Source organism: Panthera leo, chromosome B3 (genome assembly GCF_018350215.1).
Source record: "Panthera leo isolate Ple1 chromosome B3, P.leo_Ple1_pat1.1, whole genome shotgun sequence".
In the NCBI taxonomy this organism is placed as follows: domain Eukaryota; kingdom Metazoa; phylum Chordata; class Mammalia; order Carnivora; family Felidae; genus Panthera; species Panthera leo.
Window position 1 is genome coordinate 128,033,776 of NC_056684.1, and position 18,451 is coordinate 128,052,226.

Genomic DNA, 18,451 nt, shown 5'->3' on the forward strand with positions numbered 1-18,451 from the left:
CTGGCTCTCTCTCTCTCAAAGCAAATAAACTTAAAAAAATAAAAATAAAATAAAATAGGCTACTGTTAGCGAGTTCAGTACAGTTCACTCTGCATTTCTATCTTAACAACCGTAATAAATCACATTTTTTTTTTTATTTCCTAGAGTCCTGTAAAAAACAAGTTGTTTTCGAGCCTAGTACTTTTCCAGTTCATTGACAAGTAAGAGTATGAAATGGAGACAATTATAATATACCTCTTAATTCTTGGGACTTGGACGACTGACAGTTCCCAGGTGCGCCGCTCTAGAGATGATATTCTCCGGGTGGCAGAGTATGGGTCCAGGGTAGATTTCACAGGCAGTTAGGTTGATGGCTCTACAATTGCTTCCTGGTCTGTCACTCGCCTGTCTGTTGATGGACTTCAAATGGACTCTCCAGGTCCCCTTACGTGTAATTTTTTCTTGACTTCTCTTTGATCCTGAGGTAATGGAGCATTTTATCAATTTCAGTAAATAGGTCTTGATCAGATTTTTTTTTTTCCCAGAAGATCAACATTCTCAGCTGTTCGGTCAGGGAAAGCAGGAAAAGAGGTGAGGCAGAAGGCCTTTTTCCGTCTCTGTGTGCTTTTTATGTTAACCTTTCTAATGCATTCCAGGTGGCAGTGTCCCTATGGTCATCCATGTGAGAAAGTTTTAAAGAACACAGCAATGCCCAGTTAACTCTGTTTAGAATGAAAGGCCCCTTATCGGAAATCCATGGGCAAGGGATATGGATATTGAAGTTTTGTAAGCTTACCTATGTTGTGGTACTGTGATTTCTGCTATTTCTAGATCCCTTTTATGAGTCTTAATATAAATTAATAAGCCAGCAGGATGTATTTACCCAGGGATTTCCAGGATAAAGAGAGAGTAGGATGGTAAGCTCCAGAAAATCCAGTTATTCCTGATATTGAAAGTTTGAAGACATGTTACTCTGCTGTGATTTGGTTCATCAGAGAGAAAGAGAGAAATTTTTTTTTTCTTCAAATTAAAAGCAATTATTAGAATGCTACATTGGCACAAAATTTAATTAGATTTATCCCTGGCTCTTCATTAGCATTCATGGAACTTTAAATTGATTGTGATATGTCTTATAAGAAATGGAGGAACAGAGTTCATCTATTAGAAAAAAAAAGTTATTTACTTTAAAATACTGGTTATAAGACAAGTTAAGACTCTATGCCTAGCCTCTGAAGTGAGATATTTCTTTAAAATACCATAAATAATACAGCTAAGGCTCTAAAATTAAATGAATACTATTTTGCTAATCTTGCCTCATTTAAGTGCATCTAAGCTTTTGAAGGAAGCAACAACACTGACCATGTGTGATAGATTTTTGTAGACAATTTTGGTTTCAGGCTATTTCATCATATAGAGGTTATTTCTTCAAACGTGTAATACATGAGATTTAGTGTCAAGTTGTTCTAAATTTTAAAATAACCCCCCTGCTAATTCAATATGTATTTATGGAATTCCCACTTATACTCAATAAACATCACGTTTGGTATGGAGACTATGAAAGTGAATAAAACACTAGTCTTCAATAGTTTTCTTTTCAGTTTTGTCTCCAAAAATATGGATATGAGGGCATTTCTAAGTCTTCTTTTGTCTGGCTATTTGCTCCTTGTTCTGGCTGCTAGAAAATCAAATTATTAGTCCATTACTAGCATCTGTCCAGAACTGTACAGCATGCAATTTCATTATTATTACCTGCTGTTTTAGCTTTGTTTTTTTTTTATTTTTACCTCCTCATTTTTTAAAACTATTTTTCTCACAAGCTGCCTCACATTACATTTTAAAATGAAATGTAGCATCAATAAAGGAGGAAAAAAATAAATATATATCTATCCCCCATTGAGCATCTATAAGGCTGAACATATAGTGAGTTTTCAACAAATATGTGTTGACTCATTGATTACATTCAAAACAAATGTTTTCCACTAAGTATTAGGGTTTATGATTGTTGGTGTCTTGCTATGCAGGGTTAGGAAAGAAATTCTTTCCAAATACAGTCCTTTCTTTTGTGAAATAATTGTTTTGCCCTCAGATTTCCACAGCCAGGCCGTTTTTCCAAGAACTAAGGAATGACACTAGGTAAAGGGAGGGTGTCTCTGTGTCTTCCCTTTCGAGCTCTGTCATAAAAATTGAAGGTGACTAACTGAACCCTAACACTTCAGATGCTCAATGCTTTTCCCATACCATTTCTTGGGCTTTTGTCACCAGGACTGAATGAATATTAACCAAGTGAATCATAGTGACAGAATGAGATAAGACCTTTTGAAGCTGCAAATATAGACTAACTGTAATGTAGAATAACACATTTAACCGAGTACTACTAATGGATATGGCAAACATAATTTGGAAATATTGATTTTGAACGTAATAAGATGAATTGTATATGACTTCTCGGTTTCAGCATCATCATTCTCTGAATTATGGTTTTGGCAATTCTATCCCCTGTATTTCTGTTAGATGAATAAATGGGTAAATGGGGCTTTATTATACAACAGGTTATAATGGGCTGATATTTCAGTGGGCATTCTCATTGATGTAGACATGTATACTGTGGACCGTCTTATTGCATTGAATCTCTACTACTTTCAAGATCCTGCATTAAATACATACTGGGATATAACATAAATCCTTATTTGGAACCTGCCTTCAAATTGTTAACAACAACCTAATAGAAATAATAGGAATATTACTGTCTAACCCTTTCATAATTATTTGTCTATAAGTGCTACAAAGAGAAGCAAATAGTAATGACAAAGCTTATGCAGTATTAATTATGTACTAGGAAAATTTTAAGTAATTTAGATGTATAACATTATTCATATGTTATGAGAACTTTTTGAGGTAGGTAGTATTATCAATATCATTTCCATCGTACAGAAGAGAAAAAGTAAAAGTTTAAATTTACTGTCTTAAGGGGGCACATAAAGAAGGAAACCATAAAGAAATTATTTTGGGATCTAGGGCATTTGATAGAATAAATAAAACTGAGGTTGGGGCCATATCATCTTACAAAACAGATCCTTTAATATTTCATTTCACAAATATTTATTGAGTACCAGTAGGAACTAAGAATTATCTTAGGAACTGGTGCATATAGCAGTAAACAGTGATATTATGGACATAATTTCCTCCAACTCCTTATTTTACTGAGTTTAGTTGCAAAGCACTGAGGCCACATAAACATTTGGAGTTAATGGGAAAGAATATTTTCTACCTTTGTTTGTATTACTATCAATTTGGTTATCTTACCCCAACGCCACAATGCCTGATGCCTTCTCCATATTAATTAGGTTGTTTATTTATTTTGAGAGGGAGAGAGAGAAAGAGTGTGGAGCATGAGCCAGGGAGGGGAAGCAAGAGAGGGAAAGAGAAAATCCCAAGCAGGAATTCTCTGACATCGCAGAGCCCAATGTGGGGCTCGATCTCACAAACCCTGAGATCATGACCTGAGCTGAAATCAAGAGTCCGTGGCTTACCCAACTGAGCCACACAGGTACCCCTCCATATGACTCTAATTTCTGTTCTGGAATTAAATGTCTTATCCTCTATTTTTACAATCTTCCCCTTTTTCTGGAGGCCAATTTTACCGAATTACATTCTCTTAGGTGGACAATGAATGTCCATGGAGTAAATTAATGGGAGTTAATGAAAATTAAAGACAGATTTAGGCTTTGGGATTTCACGCTTGATACTCTCTTAACCTAAGATCCACTTATTCCAGATACTTGTGTAACAAGTCTCCTCGTTCCATTATTTTTTAGTCTCTGCTCTGACCATCTTATTTAATAGAGTAACCTGTCCCTCCTTCACCTGCCCAGCGCTCATGATTTCCTTTACTCGGCTCCACTTTCCTTTTCCCACAGTATAATTACACCTTACAACAAAATATCTGACTTACTTATTTGTGATATCAGATTTGTCTCGTCTGTCATGCGTTTTCAGAAAGGAAGTTCTATGAAGGAAAGAAACTTTATTTTATTGACTGCTGTATCCCAAGTACCTAGAACACAGTACATGCTCAACACGTGCATGTTGAATATGCGAATAAATGACTAAAAAAGACAGAATGTAAAAGTCCAAGAGAAAAAATAATCAGTGTCCTCTATCACCATTGTTTACTTTTACATCTTCTACAACTCTGATTCGGGTCAAAAATATCAAGAGAGAGAGGACAAAGTTAAAACAAACAAACAAACATGATCCTTCTTGTGAAAGCCTCTTCAAATCCAAATCTGCAGTCTGGACTTGAATCTAGACAACCTAGGATGAAAACGTCATTGTAAGTTGTATTAATAGGGGTAGAACTATAAGACTTGGTAAGGAGAGATAATAGAAGTTAATTGACTTCTTCTTATGTTTTTGATGGTTGTTGGTAAATATTGCAAGTGAAACTGCCAGAATTTTCAGAGAGGCGTTCACAACGGGACTTGTAAAGAGCAAAGCTTGCAATTTTTAAGAGACATTTGGTTCATTAATAGAACATTTACAGAACCCTCAGAAATGCCCACTTCCAATGGGAAGGATTTGAACTGAAATTCAAGATGAAGTCTCACTAGGTAGCTTAAAATCCTGTTCATGTTCAAAAACCATTTTGTTCCATGTTCTCAAAGGACAAAGGGACCATAAAGCACAAATGTACTCCAGACTCAGAGAATGTAACTGACCCAAAGTTTCTTTCTGTACACAAGGGGCCAGGAATTTCTTTAAGGGGAAAAAAAAAAGTCAAGAACATGATATTATCTTCAAATATTCCCACTTAGAATGTATAAAATTCTTTCTAAAATGTATGAAGAAATAAGTGGATTAAATTATAAAATCAAATAAAGATCTCAGAATGTATTTCCCTAATGGAATGGGTACAATCCTCAAGGAGAGACGTTTATGTAATTCAACAAATATTTATAGTAATAAATTATATTAGTATATTAATTAATGTATTGTCTACTTAGATTATAGAGTTTAATCAAATAAATGGAATATGTCTGGTTTGGGTTTTCACTACTTGTTTATCAGGTGTAAATGCTCTTGTTTTTTCTTTGTGTTGTTGTTTTTTTCCTTTGAAGTCAAATAAAACTGAAACAAAATGAAGAGCATGTGAGCAATATGTTTTGAGTGTATAGTTAGAAATATCAAATTTATGTTTTGACTAACTTAAGCCGTTCATTTTTAAAAGTATTTATATAAGCAACATGTCAATGAGTGTTATGACTTTAACTGCAAATGAAAGAAAAAAGTGGGTAAAGCAAAACATACTAAATATTTCTGAAACATCATAGTAAATTAAAAAATGTAATGGTTAAAATATTGTATAGTATTTTGAAGCCTTTCACTTGAAAATGTGCTGCGGGAAGCAACAATAGGGCAGGTATAATTTTTTTTGTCTGAAACTATTTCAAAGGAAAATAAGAGGATGTTATAATTGCTTACAAGGAATACCAAACTAAGGAAGCTTGGGCTTGACACTGAAAAATAAACACAGCTACACATTAACACAGTTTATTATTTTGTTTGTGTGTGCGTTTTGTTTTTTTTTGTTTTTTGTTCTTTTGTTTTTTTATATTACATATAATTTATTGTCAAATTGGTTTCCATACAACACCCAGTGCTCATCCCAACAGGTGTCCTCCTCAATGCCCATCACCCACTTTCCCCCTCCCCCACCCCCCCCATCAACCCTCAGTTTGTTCTTAGTATTTAAGAGTCTCTTATGGTTCAACTCCTTCCCTCTCTGTAACTTTTCCCCCCTCCCCCTCCCCCACGGTCTTCTGTTAACATCAACACAGTTTAATGGCAACTACAATTAACATTTTACCATCAAGTCTGTCTACTGAACAATGCTATAAAGCTCCTACTATGTAAGCATACCCATAAAGTTGTAAAAATTGACAATTTTCAATAAGGATGCTTTCTATCAATTTATGATTAGCAATGTATGGAGTTACACACTACCTAATTATTGATATTTTTCATTTTTATTTAAAAATAATATTCCTCTAGTTTCATCATTATTTATTTTTATTATAAGTAACAAATAACACTAACTTGTGCACTAATAAATATATCTGAGTCATCATTACTTTTTTTTAAGTTTATTTATTTATTTTTGAGATAGGGGAGGTGCAGATAGTGAGAGAGAATCCCAAGAAGGCTCTAGGCTGTCAGTGCAAAGCCCACTGAGGGGCTTGATCTCAGAAACTGTGAGATCATGACCTGAGCCTAAATCAAGAGTCAGACACTTAGCAGACTGAGCCACCCAGTTGCCCTAGTTGATCACTACTTTTGATCAATATTTTTGCAATAACTAAACCCTAAGATATTATGTATAGTAATTACCCTCCACCGATATTCCTAATACATGTTTTTATATCTAGCTATGTGTGTAGCTATGTATACATATGCTACCTGCCAACACCCAGCATGCTTATGAGTGTATACTTTATTGAGGATGTTTCCTAGAAAATTGTGTTTTTTAAATAACTTTAATATCGAGTCAAGTTCAATATCTAGGTAGTTTTACAAACACTGTGATCTAACAGAACAACACATAATGAAGATTTTTAAATTTATTTTATGAAATAAATAATACAGAATGCTCATGTGTCACTAGAAAAAAATTGTTTTGCCTTTTGAACTATTGTCATAAAGTCATTCTTTTTGGAACAAAGAAAGTAGAAATATATTGAGTAAAGGGCCACTGGCTCTCTGGCTCTGGACCCCAGTCAAATATTTGCTGGCTGTTCCTTCAGACAATAGTCCTATTTGAATTCAGTGATGTATTTTACTACTACGTTTTGTGTTATACAAACATTCTCCAAACGCACTCCACTTGCACCCCAAAATGTAAGACCAATTCTGTCGTTGAAAATACAAGAAGGTCTGAATCATGGTTCAGGACTCAATGTAAAGTAAGCTTTGATGAGCAAAACTCAGACTTGAAAATGAACTTCCATTAAGGCAAAGGAAAGAGGAAGAAGAGAGCATTCCAAGTGTGATTCCTGGCCCTTTTACATGCACTTCAGATCTCACAACATTGCAATGAGGCTGATGGAACTTACCTGAGATCCCCTGTCTTCACAGTGGCAGAGCTTGGAAGCCAGATTTATCTTTCTTCATGCCCATGCTTTTTACTGCAGTACGCTGCCTCTCACAAATGTGCCCCTGTCACTAGGACACTGATGTTATTGTATGTGGTCAAATCCTCCCTTTTGATCCCAGCTCCAGTAACTACATCCCTGCTTTGAGTTTCTGTATGGAAACTCTGCCCCAGATTCCCACTGCCTTGCCATCGTTTAATAATAAGGAACACAAGATCCAATTAGCCCCTGAGGTAGAAAAATTAAGTTACAAACATGCCTGTGATGTAGACCACTTCCTAGTCAGGAGGTAGTATCCTCTGCCATCTGTATGGAAAGGGAAGGCAGATTCTCAACATCATCTACCATGTCGTTAGGGGAATTATTTGGTACCGAAGTTGAAATCAGGTTTATGCCATGGAACACAATGCTAATTAATATAAAAGAAAAAGTGATGAATTTAAAGGGATACCATATGAAAGGCCATACTCACACCATGTATTACATGCACAAGTAACTCTTTTCCAGTTGGTGCCCTAAGTTATTTCAGACGATATCAGCATCTCTTATTGAAGCCCCAATTTTAAGTCCCTGCAGAACTCATGAGTTTCAGGGTCTGGACAAAAGGACTTTTCAAGTTTCATATCATCCTTAGACTTTGCTGCACCAGCTGTGAAAATCAATTAGCCCTGGTGAAAACCGAGCTGCTCTATGTTCTCAATAATGAAAAAGACCAACTGCACACTAGCAATTTTCTCTGTCCTTACAAAGACGAATGGGAACTTTGAATCTTTTTTCACTACTCCGCGGAATTGCCTTAAACTTCTATTTTGAAAGTTGCCAGACATGCCGGGAGATTAACACAGAAGACTCTTCGGAGCGGCAGGAAAATTATACCATCGCACACCAGTGACATTTGTGACTCCCTCAGGCTGGTATGCAGCCATCAGACAGTCAAAACAAACACCTCCCAAACACATGCCAGAACTCAACTCCCCTTTGCCTCTGCTCCCTTGATAAAAACTGAAATGGTTGATGGTACCTCATCAATTTTAAAGACCCAGTCAGTAGCACAGATAATGCTTTAAGAAAACAACAATAGGAAAATGCTAATAGAAACTGGGTAAGAAGAAGTCCACTGAGATGATGAGTGAGCACCGGGAGACCCCAGATGGCCAGGGGTTCACTCAATAAGTTTAGAGATCTGGGACTCTTCTATGCCATCCTGTACTTTGTGGGAAGCTGGGCTCTTCTGGCCCTCCCACCCTGCCGTCTGCACCACTGCCTTCATCATGCTCATCATCAACTATCTTCTTTATAAAATAACCCCACAGTAATTTCTTCACTCAGTTAAGCAGAGTTCCTTAATCTCAACACTACTGACATATTGGGTGGAATAATTCTTTGTTGTGGAGTTGGAGGGACTGCCCTATGCACTGCAGGATGATTTGCAGTATCTCTAGCCTCTACTCACTAGATGCCAGCACCCAATCTCTCCAAATTCTGACAATCAAAAATCCAGACACTAAGTCATGTGATATTTCCTTTTAAGTCCCTAAAGAACAACAAAATTAGAAGAGTTGGGGAAAACTCATGCTATTAAAACTGTTGATTATATACCTAAACTGTTTCTGATAGACCCTGGCTCCATATTTATAATGCAATTAATCAAAAGGTTATTGGTTTTTGTTACAACACTTTTAAAGACATGTAGAGATAGATAACTAGATAGACAAGGTTTCATTTTTAAAATAATTAAGTTCAAAGACATCGATTGTTTGGTTATTTATTATGAAGATATTTTGTCTCACATTGTAATTGATGCTGCATTCTCACATATGTTGTCTCATTTGTCTTCCAGGTAAGAAAATCAAATTAGTTTCTCGTTTTCATCGTAGAACCAGATGTAGTGAGTTTAAATGACTTGCTAGGGAGCAAATGTCGAGGCTTTTAAAATAAAACTATTCTTTTTCTCCCTGACAGTCTTTCTATATACCAGAAAAACAGGAGTCATATTTTGTAATTTAAATAAAGGTAATTAAAATAAGCATTTCAGGGACACCTGGGTGGCTCAGCTGGTTGAACGTCCAATTTTGACTCAGGCCATTGTCTCATGGTTTGTGAGTTCAAGCTCCGCATCAGGCTCTGTGCTGACAGCCCAGAGCCTGGAGCCTGCTTCAGATTCTGTGTCTCCCTCTCTCTGCCCCTCCCCCTCTAAATGAATGCTAAACGAATGAACAAATGTTAAAAAAATGTTTAAGCAAGCATTTTAACTAAAAATATAAATTGTAAAGGAAAAATGACTTGATGAGTCTTAGATTCTTCCTCTTCAGTCAAAACTGCTTATTCAATTACAGCAACTACCATGAGCAAGTCACAACTTCCACAGATGATACAGAAGGCAGCGGATAGTAGATTCTGAATGGGATTTATGGTTAGTTTTAGTAGTGAGTAGCTACCAAGTAGAGTGTGGTAGATTTCAATCCTACAATGGTAACAATAGCTACAAATACCTCCTGTACCTGTCTGGATACCCTATTGATCTTGGAGCTTCTCCCAGCAAGTGGTAAAGTATGTTTTTCCGCTAAATTTGGGCTCCTCACGTGACTTGCCTTGTCCACTGAGTCATTAGAAAAATGGCATGAGTAGAAGCTTGAAAGTGCTACCACAGGGGGATTTGACCTTTCTTTGAACTCTGCAACCACTGTCATGTATATGAGCCCAAGATAGCCTCCTGCATAATGAGAGACATACGGGCAAGTAATTGCCATTGTCCAAGCTGACATGAATGCCAACTTCTTGACTGTGAAAGAGAAGATGATGGATCATTCAGCCCAAACCCAACCACTGTCTGACCACAAAGATCATGAGTTAGCCCAGAAGAGATAAAGAATCATGAGAGAGAATAAAGTTGTTGTCTTAAGCCACTGAGTTCTGGAGGCAAAAAAAAGCTACCTAATGCACTTACCTATGTAAGTTGCAAGCAATCTACTGTAACCAGATTGGATATCAAAATGAGCCTGTCACATAGTCATGCTGTCTTTAATTTAAGTGGTTGGTGAGAAAAATATAAGTTACAGTTGGGCGAATTTCTATAATAAACTGAAAGTAGTAATTGAAGGAGTACACGTTACACAAATTCCGTCAGATTCTATTGCTCTTAAGCTTCATCATCATCATCATCATCATCATCATCATCAACATCATCATGTTTTGTCTACTTACTCTGAGACAGACAGTGTTTTACCTGTCTTATTGTCCTCATCGAAAACATGGAGAAAATAGTACTAAGTGGAGTTAGTATACTAGAAATAGAAAATAACTAAATGGAGTTATTATAAGGGGGAAATTTGGCCCAAGGAGTTTGCAACTTGTTCAGTATACCATAGCTGATAATTAGCAAAATTAGAATTTGAACCCAGGTCATAATTGCTTCATAGGTCATGTCGTCAGTCATTACTCTCACAATATTGCTTCAATTGATATGCATTTTCTTAAACAAGATTCTGTCATATTTGAATCCATCCATCCTTCCATCCATCCATCCACTTGTGCGTGAATGGCAGCATTCCCTAAATTTCAAGTATAATATGTACCACCTATTATTAATGCAGAATTAACAAAATATACACGGTTCGAGCTCTTTTAAAGCTGATATACTTTACCCACCCTTACCTCTCCACCTCCTACCTCCTTCATGTCACATATCCTAATTTTTCTTTTTCTGTTTTTTTTTTTAAAGAAGTTATAGAGGATTACTTTTAGAATCATAATAGACTCTTAGAGCTCATGTTAGTCAGGATTCTCCAGAAAAATAGAACCGAAGAGATAGTCATGTAACAAACAAAGGATTTATTTTAAGAAATTGGCTCATGCAATGACAGAGGCTGAGAAGTCCCATGATCTGCCACCTGGAGGCCCAGGAATGCTAATAGTGTAGTTCTAATTCAAACATGAAGGCCTAAGAACCAGAGGAGCCTATGTTGTATCTGAGAATGGAAGATGAATGTCTCAGCTGAAACAGACAGAGGAAATTCACCCTTCATTCACCTTTTTGTTCTGTTCAGGTCCTCGTTGATTTGGAAGATACCCACCTGCATTGGTGATAGCTAGCTTCTTTAGTCAGCATAACAATTCACTTGCTAACCTTTTCCAGAAACATTCTCCAGATACACCCAGAAATAATGTGTCACTAGCTATCTGGGCATCCTTTAGCTCGTCAAATTAACACATAAAATTAACCATCACAGAGCTAAAGAGGAACTTCAGGGGGCACCTGGGTGGCTCAGTCGGTTAAGCATCTGACTTCGGCTCAGGTCATGATCTCATGGTTCATGGGATCGAGTTCAGAAGCTGGAGCCTACTTCAGATTCTGTGTCTCCCTCTCTCTCTGTTCCTCCCCTGCTCAAACTCTCTCTCTCTCTCAAAAATAAATAAGATTTTAAAAAATTAAAAAAAAAGAGGGACTTCAGGTACTTCATGCAATCCAACCCAATCAGTGATCAGATAAAGAAACAAAATTCTTGACGGTTTATATTTTAAACAAAATGTATCACATGCATGTGTTTGTGTGTGTGTGTGCATGTGTGTGTGTGTGTGTGTGCGTGCCACATGCATTTGTGGTATACACACACACAAATAAGAAGGGAGCAGTTCCTTAGAAAAGAAAAAAAGGTGGGTGAGGAAAGCATGCCTTTCTCATTCTTAATAGCAGAACGAGAAAGCACACACAACAGCCATTATTTTTAAAAATGGAATAGGATCTATAGGTGTAGAACCTCCTCTGTTCTAGATGTCATTGGAGGAATCTTATATAAATCATTTTATTTAAATCTCACCCCTAAGGTAAAGATTGGATAAATCCCACTCCAAACCCTGAGCTAGCTACCCTACACTCTAATTTGGAAAAATATTTAGGCAGGTAATCTTCAAAGCCAGGATAAATCATTCTGACAAATAAATTCTTTGACCCTGACCAAAAAGGGTGCAGATGGTATGTCACAGATGAGCATTCAATACTGGCTAATATTTACATGAAGGAAGACTAAATTATTTATTAACAGTTCAGTACCTTCTTTAGGATATAATATAAAATCTGTACATTACTTATTATTTAAGGCATAGAATATGATTTCATAAAATTTTGCTAATGCAGGAACATTTCATTAATGCCTCAGAATATTATACTATGTATGTTCTATCAGTGGCTGAGAGCATTAATACTTTCCTACATCAGCATCCATACTTGAGATTAGAGGTTTATTTAAACCAACAAATTATCATCTTTTACAGCAAAATTGCAACATAAGTGATTTGTGAATTGCAAATTGAACTTCCCTGCTGGGAGCAGTAACTAGTTTTAGAGCTTATGATAGAACAGGGCCACATATAAATATGTGAATATTAAGAAATGCCCTGGTCTAGATGACATAATTTATTCTTTTGACAAAGCTGTTTTATTTTCTATCTTCCCATAAGTGTTATTTTGTAGTAAACCAAGGAAATCAAACATGATAAACTTCAGCTCCTATTGGGCGGACTGTGGCAGACCTACAATAACATATTTCATTTAAAGCAGTTGACAAGCAAAGATTTCAAAGCTCTGTGCTTACTCCAATGGTTGCTAACTTTAATTGGGATTACAAACACTTTATTTTGTTTTTTAAATGTTCATTTATTTAAAAAAATGTTTATTTATTTTGAGAGAGAGCACACATGAGTCGGGGAAGGGCAGAAGAGAGGAGAGAAATAATTCCAAGCAGGCTTCATGCTCAGTGCGGAGCCCAACGCAGGGCTGGATCTCATGAGATCCCTGAGAATATGACCTGAGCTGAAATCAAGAGTCAGATGCTTAACAGACCGAGCCACCCAGGTGCCCCAGGGATTACACACATTTTATACCACGTGTTATAAAAATTGTTTTTCCCAATTAATGATTCTCAAAAGCATATGAGAAAACTCCTCAGTATATCCACCCAGTATTCTAAAGATTCCATAAATGAGCTCCTTCCAACTAGCTCAAATTTTGACTAGCATCTTCTGAAATGTTTTTCTCAGGTCTGGTGCATAAGGGGTGTGTGTGTGTGTGTGTGTGTGTGTGTGTGTGTGTGTGTAAGAGAGAGAAAGAGAGAGACAGACAGACAGACAGCACTGTGGATATATTGCCAAGTTTGCTAGAAGCTAGAGTAATCACATAGTTAGTGTTTCATTTTGCTTTGAATTTTGCATGTGGACATGCCTGGCAATTTATAAAATAACCATTGGTCTTCTCAATCTTATTTTGTGTTGCTAGAACTTTGTTTCCTCACCTTACAAGCATTATTTTTAAAGTAAGAATGCTTTTAAGCTCTGACCCCATTGCACAGTCTCTCTGAAGCGGTCTATGTAAAACAGAAAGCATTATTGTTTTTTTATTTAAAAATAGCATCTTCTATTAACTTTTCTGTTAAAAGGAGACATTTAATTCAGAGTACACAGGAACACATCAGTAGTGATTAATAAATGATCAATTCTGAGCCTTGGATCTCATTGGTAAACAAATTATTTTGTGCATGCCTCTAGTGAGACATTAGACAAAATGCAATATTTCTATTTCATCATTGTAACATGATTCCGTTTGTCCAATTTGATGTGGTCTCATTATGTTGTGGTGAACGTCAACATCTGGGACAGAACTCCATCAAAAGAATGGCATTTAGAAAGATAAATACTTTTGCTGCTTCACCTTTTTGTGCCCATGTGAAGTGAACAATGATAATATCCTTCCATCACTCATATTCCACAATTGTACATCCTGCATCCAAGAATGAAAACCCTGGGAAGGGTTAAGGAGGAAAAATTACATACACGGCAGTTTCCCATATAATACTTTCTCAACCAGGAGTCCAGTATAAAATATTTTGGAATGTCCAGTTCTGGTTACAAAGAAAATTTATTTAAAGAGGCATTTAAAAATAGATATACTTATTTACATTTTATTTATTCATGTTTAAACAAATATGTCTATTTTTTGCATCAACATGTATGGAAAATGGCAATGCCATAAACCTAACAGAAAATACAATGAATGAAGTATTTAGCAAATTTATCTAAAAATCACTTGAAAAATTAAAAGATGAACTGTTACTGCTGCACCAGTGGTGCAGCCGCTCTGGAAAACAATGTGGAGGCTCCTCAAAAATGTAAAGATAGAGCTACCCTATGACCCAGCAATTGTACTACTAGGAATTTATCCAAAGGATACAGGAACGCTACATTGAAGGGGTACATATACCCCAATGTTTATAGTAGAGCTATCAACAATAGCCAAAGCATGGAAAGAGTCCAAATGTCCATCGATGGATGAATGGATAAAGAAGATGTGGTATATATACACAATGGAATATTACTCAGCAATGAGAAAGAATGAAGTCTTGCCATTTGCAACAACGCGGATGGAACTAGAGTGTTATTATGCTAAGGGAAATAAGTAAGTCAAGGAGAGATGAATATCATGATTTCACACATATGTGGAATTTAAGAAACACAACAGATGAACACAGGGGAAGGGAAGGAAAAATAAGATAAAAACAGAAAGGGAGGCAAACCATAAGAGACTCTTAAATACAGAGAACAAACTGAGGGTTGCTGGAGGGGTGTTGGCTGGGCGAATGGGCTAAATAGGTGATGCCCATTAAGGGGGGCACTTGTGATGAGCACTGGGTGTTCTATGTAAGTGATGAATCACTAAATTCTACTCCTGAAACCATTATTACATTATATGTTAACTAACTCAGATTTAAATAAAAAATAAATGAAGAAAGAGATGAACTGTGAAAAGCAGGTAATATACCTTAAGCTAAATTTCACTTTAATAATTATTTTATATGCAGAGTCTAATTTAATTGGTATAATAATCCATCAAAATAAATATTACTAACCATATCTTAGCAAATTAGATAGCTGTGACCCACAGAAGTAAAATGATTTGTCAAAGGCCATCCAGGTGGTAGACGGAAGAGCCAGGATCCAAATCTGGGTTAGTTTGGTAAGAAGTCTCACATTCCAGTTTTGTTAAACTACTGGAATGCCTTCTGCTTTTTTTCCTGTGTTAAGTTTGCTGTGTTAAGTGCCAGAATCTTGGCCATGTCTCCTCACACCTGCATCTTATTCCTTGTCCCCAAGACTTTCCCCAGGATACTCAATAATGAAAATCAGTTTTTATCTGAAATATGGTTAGATTTTCCTTACTTTTTGTCTGTAATTTTAAAAGTATATGCACTTCAATCATGGAAAAACACTGTCAGTTGATGGATGTGAGAATCCAAATTGGAATCTAGAGACAAGATGGTTACATAAGTGAAAATGCTAGGCTGGCTGGAGCCAGGAAGTCAGAGAAGCCGCTTTAGACAAGAAGAGCAGATAAAAGGGAGGCTCTGGGGATGGCAGGTGGGTGAAGAATTTGGGAGCCTGAGAAGGACTGCCTTACCTTCCTATGAGAAATACTGCTCTAGACTATTTCCAACCCTAGAGATTAAGTTTTCTCTGATAAAACCTGAAGCTGATCTGGGATTTCAACCTGAACCCTATCCTAGAAATCTTCTCCATAGGTACTGATGCCCTAGAGAGAGCAAATATCAACTCAATTTCTGAACATATTCCAGACTGATAACAAATTCTAAAATAAGGAGAGAAAAAAATCACACAGGGTTTATATGCCCTACATTTCAATAAGATTCTTTATATCAGACTTCTATGAGTTTTGTAGGTATTTTAGAAGTCAGTAAATGTATTCAAACATTCAGTGGGAATAAGAGAAAGCAATCAGAAAAGTAGTGCTTCCATACTGCCTGTGGTGAAATCATATTGTAAGTGTACATTATTCTTAGAAACTTTGTTACAAATACATTTAAAGACTGAATTTTTGATGAACCCATGCTGTATTATATCAAGTTAGTATTTAAGCCTTTCTGCATAGGATTTACTAGGTTACTAGGGATGAGGTGAAGGATGCTTTACATCCCTAAAATCATCTCTTGTCATGTACATAAGTACAAATCTAAGCAAATGCCCAGAATAATTTATTTAAAAATGAAAGTCCGTTATGTTTCTCTATGCAAATATACACATAGTGAGCTCCTACAGTCAGATTTCAAGAAATATTCATACTCCCCCAAGTCAGTGTTTCCACAGTGTGGTTCAAGAAGTATCTATATTAAAATTTCCCGGGATACTGTTGAAACTGCAGTTCTTTGAGCCTCATCCCAGACCTACTGAATGACTTACTTGAGCAGGAATCTATTTTTCAGGATCTATAGGCGATATTTATTTATACTAAAACTTAAAAAATCTTTCTGAAAAGATAGGTTCAGAATTAAATGTGGTCTACTATATCCTCTAGTCATTATTTTCTACGGTGAAATTAAGGGAATAAAGATCAGTAAGTAAATACTGTCATGTCGCCATAATACTGCTCTTTATCAAGCCTTTCCTAGTCCCTCGATCTGAATGAAAGTGGTAATTTCATTAGATAATAACTTTCTTATATCCCCTCATAGTAATGGTGTTGATCTTATAGCATCTGCCCATTTCTGCAACAGTCACTTTTTAGTCACCTCTCTGCCACTATCCAATGTAAGATCCCTGACAATAAGGTTTATATACAATATCCTTGGCTCGTCAGACTCTCAAGTAGAACTTTTAATACGACAAACTGTAAGGGAAAAAAAGAGGACAAACGAAAAGATCCAAGGACTGGCAAGTTTGCAAAAACTTGGAATTTTAAAGAGGAAAAAGCAATTTACATAGAATTTCAAAAAGCAGTATCATTCTTGGAACATGCACCCCTGTACTACATCTGATTTTCACATATTTGGGCTTTGTAAAGAGGGCATGGTGGTAAGTCATCCACATATGGTATACACATTTTTTAAAAAAATGTATTTCACCAATTTTAAATGTTTTTGACAGAAGAGAAGAACAATCAAATGATTTTCATTATTCAGCCGTGGTATGATCTCTAAGAAGACAGCTATCCAAAGGCTGAATGCACTTTTGTTGTAATTTGCTGTGACAGAATCAGCTTATAGTACATATGAAGAAACATAGCAACTAGGTAATTCATAAACACTAATGGTGATGAAATTTAAACCTTTATCTTGTAGCAACTCTCCTAAGTAATTCTTTAATTTATTCATACATTTAGTTATTCAACAAGCATTTATAGAGAAACTCTTAATATTTCATGAATTACAATGGACACTGACTTAAATTCATTGCTTTTTGTGCATGTGTGAACTCATAACAACAAACTGCCAAATAGACAAAAGATCTGTAATCTAGGTCACAAACTATGTATCTAGTCCACTAAATTTTCACTTCCTCAAGGAAAATTTTTAAATATCACAGCTTAGCATAATGAGGGGGCATTAAATTAATTCCTCATCCAATGACATTTTATTTTATATATTTTATACAACTCAGTTTTTATGGCATCTTTTCATCTATATGACACGCCGTTATGTCACACAAATGATGAAATGTGGCTTCTATGAAATTATAAGTGATTCAAATGTGATACATACACATATTACAAGAGCAACGAGTCCTATGTCCTTTGATTGAGCTAAAGAATGAGTGAAAAGTATTGGGAAAATAGTGAGAAAAGTCATAGTTCAGTTGAGTTCCATTTATGTTGAAGTCCCTAAGTACTAAGAGATGGTTGAGCTTCTAAAAATCTCTCTTCAGTTCAATGGATAGGTCTTAATTCTACTTTGTTGCTGATCTTCCTGATTTCTGGTGGTTCGGCTTTTCCTTAAATCTATTGCACACAAACAGTTGAATAATGGCAATGATAATTTCTATTACCGGTTCTTTATTGTCTTTCTTCTCCTCAACCCATTCAATCACTGACATTCATTGCTTCAACAGGTTAGTAACTTGGGAAAAAAGGAGGAGTATTAGAGCAACAACAACAAAAATAGAAGGATCCTTGATTCCTGATGATGATAGACTAATTGCACCAATATGGCAACACCTAGCTCCAGACTTCATTTACGATAGAACTCACTTCTTATTTAAACCACTTCTATATCAATCTTCATTTATGTGTAGCTGAATCTAATTCTAACTGATATACTCACCAAAGCCTTCTGCAATTCATTTCTCATTGCACTCCTTTCCCTATCCTAAGTTATATGCCAAGAAAAGTCCTATTTATCTCATGGAACATACATTAGATGTAATAGTTAATTTGTAGACCTATTCCAGGCATATTCACACTCAAATGGTATATATGTTCCCACATCAAAGGAAATGGGCTCTAACAATATCATATCAAACATCTTTTAAAAATAATAATCCAGCCA

General features: G+C 36.0%; 1 long non-coding RNA gene across 1 annotated transcript in view; it reads right to left on the bottom strand.

Moving 5' to 3' along the window:
- Positions 1–240: 240 nt before the first annotated feature.
- Positions 241–18,451, bottom strand: part of LOC122223014 — a 124,782-nt gene continuing 106,571 nt past the window's right edge. Inside the window, exons 3-4 of the long non-coding RNA XR_006203986.1 lie at positions 3,932–3,985; positions 241–458 (exon numbers count right to left, since the gene is read on the bottom strand). This is a non-coding gene — a long non-coding RNA (uncharacterized LOC122223014). The remainder of the gene's footprint in view (positions 459–3,931; positions 3,986–18,451) is intronic.